This window comes from Oncorhynchus mykiss, chromosome 2, assembly GCF_057628025.1.
Source record: "Oncorhynchus mykiss isolate SJ-2025 chromosome 2, ASM5762802v1, whole genome shotgun sequence".
Lineage (NCBI taxonomy): Eukaryota > Metazoa > Chordata > Actinopteri > Salmoniformes > Salmonidae > Oncorhynchus > Oncorhynchus mykiss.
Genome location: NC_143023.1, coordinates 18,424,636 through 18,432,879, shown reverse-complemented (window position 1 = coordinate 18,432,879; position 8,244 = coordinate 18,424,636).

The window sequence follows — 8,244 nt, the reverse complement described above, 5'->3', positions numbered from 1 at the left end:
CAGGGTGTGTGATGTGTACTGTAGCTGGGTTGAGAGTTGAGAGTTGAGGCAGGGTGTGTGATGTGTGACTGTAGCTGGGTTGAGAGTTGAGAGGTGAGGCAGGGTGTGTGATGTGTACTGTAGCTGGGTTGAGAGTTAAGAGTTGAGGCAGGGTGTGTGATGTGTGACTGTAGTTGGGTTGAGATTTGAGGCAGGGTGTGTGATGTGTACTGTAGTTGGGTTGAGAGTTGTGGCAGGGTGTGTGATGTGTACTGTAGTTGGGTTGAGAGTTGACGCAGGGTGTGTGATGTGTGACTGTAGTTGGGTTGAGAGTTGAGGCAGGGTGTGTGATGTGTACTGTAGTTGGGTTGAGAGTTGAGGCAGTGTGTGATGTGTGCTGTAGTTGGGTTGAGAGTTGAGGCAGGGTGTGTGATGTGTACTGTAGTTGGGTTGAGAGTTGAGGCAGTGTGTGATGTGTGCTGTAGTTGGGTTGAGAGTTGAGGCAGGGTGTGTGATGTGTGCTTTAGTTGGGTTGAGAGTTGAGGCAGGGTGTGTGATGTGTACTGTAGCTGGGTTGAGAGTTGAGGCAGGGTTTGTGATGTGTGTCTGTAGTTGGGTTGAGAGTTGAGGCAGGGTGTGTGATGTGTTACTGTAGTTTGTTTGAGAGTTGAGGCAGGGTGTGTGATGTGTGACTGTAGTTGGGTTGAGAGTTGAGAATTGAGGCAGAGTGTGTGATGTGTGACTGTAGTTGGGTTGAGAGTTGAGAATTGAGGCAGGGTGTGTGATGTGTACTGTAGTTGGGTTGAGAGTTGAGGGAGGGTGTGTGATGTGTGACTGTAGTTGGGTTGAGAGTTGAGAATTGAGGCAGTGTGTGTGATGTGTGACTGTAGTTGGGTTGAGAGTTGAGGGAGGGTGTGTGATGTGTGACTGTAGTTGGGTTGAGAGTTGAGAATTGAGGCAGTGTGTGTGATGTGTGACTGTAGTTGGGTTGAGAGTTGAGGCAGGGTGTGTGATGTGTGACTGTAGTTGGGTTGAGAGTTTAGGCAGGGTGTGTGATGTGTGACTGTAGTTGGGTTGAGAGTTGAGGCAGGGTTTGTGATGTGTGACTGTAGTTGGGTTGAGAGTTGAGGCAGGGTGTGTGATGTGTTACTGTAGTTTGTTTGAGAGTTGAGGCAGTGTGTGTGATGTGTGACTGTAGTTGGGTTGAGAGTTGAGGCAGGGTGTGTGATGTGTGACTGTAGTTGGGTTGACAGTTGAGGCAAGGTGTGTGATGTGTACTGAAGCTGGGTTGAGAGTTGAGGCAGGGTGTGTGATGTGTGACTGTAGTTGGGTTGAGAGTTGAGGCAGGGTGTGTGATGTGTACTGTAGTTGGGTTGAGAGTCGAGGGAGGGTGTGTGATGTGTGACTGTTGCTGGGTTGAGAGTTGAGAGTTGTGGCAGGGTGTGTGTTGTGTCACTGTAGTTGGGTTGACAGTTGAGGCAGGGTGTGTGATGTGTACTGTAGTTGGGTTGAGAGTTGAGGGAGGGTGTGTGATGTGTGACTGTAGTTGGGTTGAGAGTTTAGGCAGGCTGTGTGATGTGTGACTGTAGCTGGGTTGAGAGTTGAGAGTTGAGGCAGGGTGTGTGATGTGTACTGTAGCTGGGTTGAGAGTTGAGAGTTGAGGCAGGGTGTGTGATGTGTGACTGTAGCTGGGTTGAGAGTTGAGAGGTGAGGCAGGGTGTGTGATGTGTACTGTAGCTGGGTTGAGAGTTAAGAGTTGAGGCAGGGTGTGTGATGTGTGACTGTAGTTGGGTTGAGATTTGAGGCAGGGTGTGTGATGTGTACTGTAGTTGGGTTGAGAGTTGTGGCAGGGTGTGTGATGTGTACTGTAGTTGGGTTGAGAGTTGACGCAGGGTGTGTGATGTGTGACTGTAGTTGGGTTGAGAGTTGAGGCAGGGTGTGTGATGTGTACTGTAGTTGGGTTGAGAGTTGAGGCAGTGTGTGATGTGTGCTGTAGTTGGGTTGAGAGTTGAGGCAGGGTGTGTGATGTGTACTGTAGTTGGGTTGAGAGTTGAGGCAGTGTGTGATGTGTGCTGTAGTTGGGTTGAGAGTTGAGGCAGGGTGTGTGATGTGTGCTTTAGTTGGGTTGAGAGTTGAGGCAGGGTGTGTGATGTGTACTGTAGCTGGGTTGAGAGTTGAGGCAGGGTGTGTGATGTGTACTGTAGGTGGGTTGAGAGTTGAGAGTTGAGGCAGGGTGTGTGATGTGTTACTGTAGTTTGTTTGAGAGTTGAGGCAGGGTGTGTGATGTGTACTGTAGGTGGGTTGAGAGTTTTGGCAGTGTGTGATGTGTGCTGTTAGCCCTTCTGAGAGGAAGAAGAGCTGGATTATGTGAGGTCAGTCCTGGCCAGATCAAATGGGGGAAAAACCAGGCCCATACGCACACACTGACACACACACACACACACCTAGACACACAAAGATACACAGACGCATAGGGATACACATAGACGCACAAACTCCCAAACCACAGATATGTTAGCAACACAAACACCATTAAAGACAAAGACACAGAGAGGGGTTGTTATTAAGAAACACAGAGACAACCTGCAGTTATTTAAAGAGAATCATATTTTTATGAAGCAATTCTCAGGAAGTAAGTGCAGCACTGACCCGCCAGCCCCAGCCCCAGACAGACCACGTCAAAACAAACTAACTCATTTAGATCAGGGTATGGACCAGACCAGTCTGGGCTGTACACTACCAACAGCCTAAGCAACCTGACTTACAGTGCCTTGCGAAAGTATTCGGCCCCCTTGAACTTTGCGACCTTTTGCCAAATTTCAGGCTTCAAACATAAAGATATAAAACTGTATTTTTTTGTGAAGAATCAACAACAAGTGGGACACAATCATGAAGTGGAACGACATTTATTGGATATTTCAAACTTTTTTAACAAATCAAAAACTGAAAAATTGGACGTGCAAAATTATTCAGCCCCTTTACTTTCAGTGCAGCAAACTCTCTCCAGAAGTTCAGTGAGGATCTCTGAATGATCCAATGTTGACCTAAATGACTAATGATGATAAATAAAATCCACCTGTGTATAATCAAGTCTCCGTATAAATGCACCTGCACTGTGATAGTCTCAGAGGTCCGTTAAAAGCGCAGAGTGCATCATGAAGAACAAGGAACACACCAGGCAGGTCCGAGATACTGTTGTGAAGAAGTTTAAAGCCGGATTTGGATACAAAAATATTTCCCAAGCTTTAAACATCCCAAGGAGCACTGTGCAAGCGATAATATTGAAATGGAAGGAGTATCAGACCACTGCAAATCTACCAAGACCTGGCCGTCCCTCTAAACTTTCAGCTCATACAAGGAGAAGACTGATCAGATATGCAGCCAAGAGGCCCATGATCACTCTGGATGAACTGCAGAGATCTACAGCTGAGGTGGGAGACTCTGTCCATAGGACAACAATCAGTCGTATATTGCACAAATCTGGCCTTTATGGAAGAGTGGCAAGAAGAAAGCCATTTCTTAAAGATATCCATGAAAAGTGTCGTTTAAAGTTTGCCACAAGCCACCTGGGAGACACACCAAACATGTGGAAGAAGGTGCTCTGGTCAGATGAAACCAAAAATGAACTTTTTGGCAACAATGCAAAACGTTATGTTTGGCGTAAAAGCAACACAGCTCATCACCCTGAACACACCATCCCCACTGTCAAACATGGTGGTGGCAGCATCATGGTTTGGGCCTGCTTTTCTTCAGCTGGGACAGGGAAGATGGTTAAAATTGATGGGAAGATGGATGGAGCCAAAAACAGGACCATTCCGGAAGAAAACCTGATGGAGTCTGCAAAAGACCTGAGACTGGGACGGAGATTTGTCTTCCAACAAGACAATGATCCAAAACATAAAGCAAAATCTACAATGGAATGGTTCAAAAATAAACATATCCAGGTGTTAGAATGGCCAAGTCAAAGTCCAGACCTGAATCCAATCGAGAATCTGTGGAAAGAACTGAAAACTGCTGTTCACAAATGCTCTCCATCCAACCTCACTGAGCTCGAGCTATTTTGCAAGGAGGAATGGGAAAAAATTTCAGTCTCTCGATGTGCAAAACTGATAGAGACATACCCCAAGCGACTTACAGCTGTAATCGCAGCAAAAGGTGGCGCTACAAAGTATTAACTTAAGGGGGCTGAATAATTTTGCACGCCCAATTTTTCAGTTTTTGATTTGTTAAAAAAGTTTGAAATATCCAATAAATGTCGTTCCACTTCATGATTGTGTCCCACTTGTTGTTGATTCTTCACAAAAACATACAGTTTCATATCTTTATGTTTGAAGCCTGAAATGTGGCAAAAGGTCGCAAAGTTCAAGGGGGCCGAATACTTTCGCAAGGCACTGTAGCAACCCGCCTTAGCCACCCACAAGTATACAGGTATACACAGGTACACTACACAATCATGATGGTTTCTAGGTGCTGTTCCAAGAGCACAGCAATGATAGCCTGGTTGGCAGTCTCTTTCTGCTTTAGCAAACGTATCTCAACACTATTATATATAGTGCCACTTAATTTTGGAACACAGAAACAGATGGAGGACAGTCACCAGGCTAAAACACTGTTAGGTGGATCAATGACACTGAATTCCATTTGAGTGAATGACTGAAAGTAGTGGTCCTATGATACCTGTATGGACCACAGTGAATGAGCTGTGTAATGACTTAACCTAGCATCATGTTTAGATGTAGCTCTTATGTCACTAGGCCTGGTGAGTGCAACACATACCACTCCTATTTTTCCTTGAAATTGTTTCATGGCGAAACGCCGATGAGGACCCTGTTTGAACTCGGGAGTGCCATGCATTTTACTTCCCAGGTCAAAGTTGACAAAAGACTGAAACGTAAGGATGAATCATGACCATGGACCAATGACTGATCAGATCTCGTGGTCTACTTTGATCTTAGAGTGGACTGAAGACATGGACGTCAGACTGTAAGAAACAGAAATAGCATTTAACTAATGTAAACAGAGCAGCACTGAAAGGCAGAATACAGACCAGTGAAACACAGTTCTCCTTCACATATCTTATCACATATCACATATCTTATTACATAACCTACCACATATCTTATCCCACACAGAGTAAGGAGAGATAAGCCAAAAGAAAACAGACAACTCAAAACAATTATGCAAAGAAGTTCTGTAGCCAAGATTATCTAAAAATGTATATATTTATTTTTCTATCCAACATAATTGAACAGCACAACCTTACTCTGCACAGACATGAGACTGATAAGGTATAGTAAGCAGAGTAAGATGTCAACCTTCATGATCCAATCATTCAGAGCGTGTGTGTGTGTTTGTGTGATAGGGGAATTATTGACGCGTTGCTACAGAGTGTTGCTCAGTGGGAGCTCCAGGAACGAGGAACGATGAGGTCCGTTGGCTGAGTGATGTATGCGTATTTATTAAATATGCATGCAGAGCACTGTGTGTGTGTATGTGTATAAGAGTGTGTGTGCAAAGGGGAGTGTGTGTGTTTGTGTGTGCTTGCGTGGTATTATATAGAATCATGCCGCAGTGGGGTTACATACATTCAATAACACACACACACACACACACACACACACTCACATACTAAAATGTACATACACACATGACTGTGCAGCACAACACTTTCAAACAAAATCACAGTCGTATACACACAAACATGCACACACATTCCGAATGACCTCCAGATATTTCTGACTAGAAAACATAATGTTCCTTGGAGAGTAGAGCGCCAGCCAGGCAGTATCGCTACCAGCCACTTTACAGCACCATCCCAGTGTTATCCACTATGCTGTACAATATCACACTATGCAGAACAGCACAGTTCAAACCGTGTGTTTTCAGTATGCACACACACACACGTAAGCATGGACCCCCCCCCCCCCCCCCCCCCACGTCACATTTCAATAGTCAGCCAGTCATCAGTCCAGTTCAGTCCAGTTTAAGATGTAAGTAGTATAGAGAGCAGACACATGCAGTGCAACACCACCAAGTTAACCTTCAAACACTGTTCCAAGGTCAGGTTTAATTGTTCAATCCCCAATGATTATGGTTAGGACTGGTTGAGGGAGAGCAGATCCTAGACCAGAGCTTGAGGGCAACATGAAGGACATTATGCTACATTACATTACCCAGCAAGCACCAGGTGGGGGTGGTGTACCGGACGCCATAAAAACGCCATGGCAACACCACTGCAACATAGCAACTAAGCTCTATGTTGCTGCCCAGCAGTTTGGTACAGCCCAGACTTGCTACAGTGGCATGGTCGTCAGATACACACTTCAATCACATCGTTAATAACATTGTTAATTCATTAATTCACTAATCAATCAATTAATTGATCATCATCTTCAACAATCAGTCAAAGGGAGCAAGAACACAGTATCTACTGGTCTCTGGGGTTTTTTGCTAAGTGAGAGACAGACGGAGGGATAGACAGATTGAAATAGAAAGATGATCAAAGAAATTAAACTAAAGGAAAATGTAAGAGTTAAATAAATGACAGATTTAGAGGTGAAAAGACTAGTGTGGAACAAACCGCTAAATAAGAGAGAGAGAGAGAGAGGGATAGAAGGAGAGGGATAGAGAGAGAGAGAGAATAGAGAGAGAAATGTTATGAATAAAAATAACAAAACTTTTCTATATAATGTTAGGTAGTACAACAGTTAGAGTGACAGACTGATAGATATATTAGATACAGGTAGATGGTAGAGAGATTAGACTTTTTTCTCATATTTTTTTGTCACAGGCACTAATGTCTTCACAGTCATATAGGAGGTATCCAAATTCAAAATGATTTCAGTGTCTAGAATTGCTACAAAGCTAAAACATTTAAAACTAATCATCTAACACTTCCTCCAAACGTACCAAACTTAACTCATATATATATATATATATATATATATATATATATATACACACCTGTATATACAGGGCACCATACAGTGCCTTGCGAAAGTATTCGGCCCCCTTGAACTTTGCGACCTTTTGCCACATTTCAGGCTTCAAACATAAAGATATAAAACTGTATTTTTTTGTGAAGAATCAACAGCAAGTGGGACACAATGATGAAGTGGAACGAGATTTATTGGATATTTCAAACTTTTTTAACAAATCAAAAACTGAAAAATTGGGCGTGCAAAATTATTCAGCCCCTTTACTTTCAGTGCAGCAAACTCTCTCCAGAAGTTCAGTGAGGATCTCTGAATGATCCAATGTTGACCTAAATGACTAATGATGATAAATACAATCCACCTGTGTGTAATCAAGTCTCCGTATAAATGCACCTGCACTGTGATAGTCTCAGAGGTCCGTTAAAAGCGCAGAGAGCATCATGAAGAACAAGGAACACACCAGGCAGGTCCGAGATACTGTTGTGAAGAAGTTTAAAGCCGGATTTGGATACAAAAATATTTCCCAAGCTTTAAACATCCCAAGGAGCACTGTGCAAGCGATAATATTGAAATGGAAGGAGTATCAGACCACTGCAAATCTACCAAGACCTGGCCGTCCTTCTAAACTTTCAGCTCATACAAGGAGAAGACTGATCAGAGATGCAGCCAAGAGGCCCATGATCACTCTGGATGAACTGCAGAGATCTACAGCTGAGGTGGGAGACTCTGTCCATAGGACAACAATCAGTCGTATATTGCACAAATCTGGCCTTTATGGAAGAGTGGCAAGAAGAAAGCCATTTCTTAAAGATATCCATAAAAAGTGTTGTTTAAAGTTTGCCACAAGCCACCTGGGAGACACACCAAACATGTGGAAGAAGGTGCTCTGGTCAGATTAAACCAAAATTGAACTTTTTTGGCAACAGTGCAAAATGTTATGTTTGGCGTAAAAGCAACACAGCTGAACACACCATCCCCACTGTCAAACATGTAGGTGGCAGCATCATGGTTTGGGCCTGCTTTTCTTCAGCAGGGACAGGGAAGATGGTTAAAATTGATGGGAAGATGGATGGAGCCAAATACAGGACCATTCTTGAAGAAAACCTGATGGAGTCTGCAAAAGACCCGAGACTGGGACGGAGATTTGTCTTCCAACAAGACAATGATCCAAAACACAAAGCAAAATCTACAATGGAATGGTTCAAAAATAAACATATCCAGGTGTTAGAATGGCCAAGTCAAAGTCCAGACCTGAATCCAATCGAGAATCTGTGGAAAGAACTGAAAACTGCTGTTCACAAATGCTCTCCATCCAACCTCACTGAGCTCG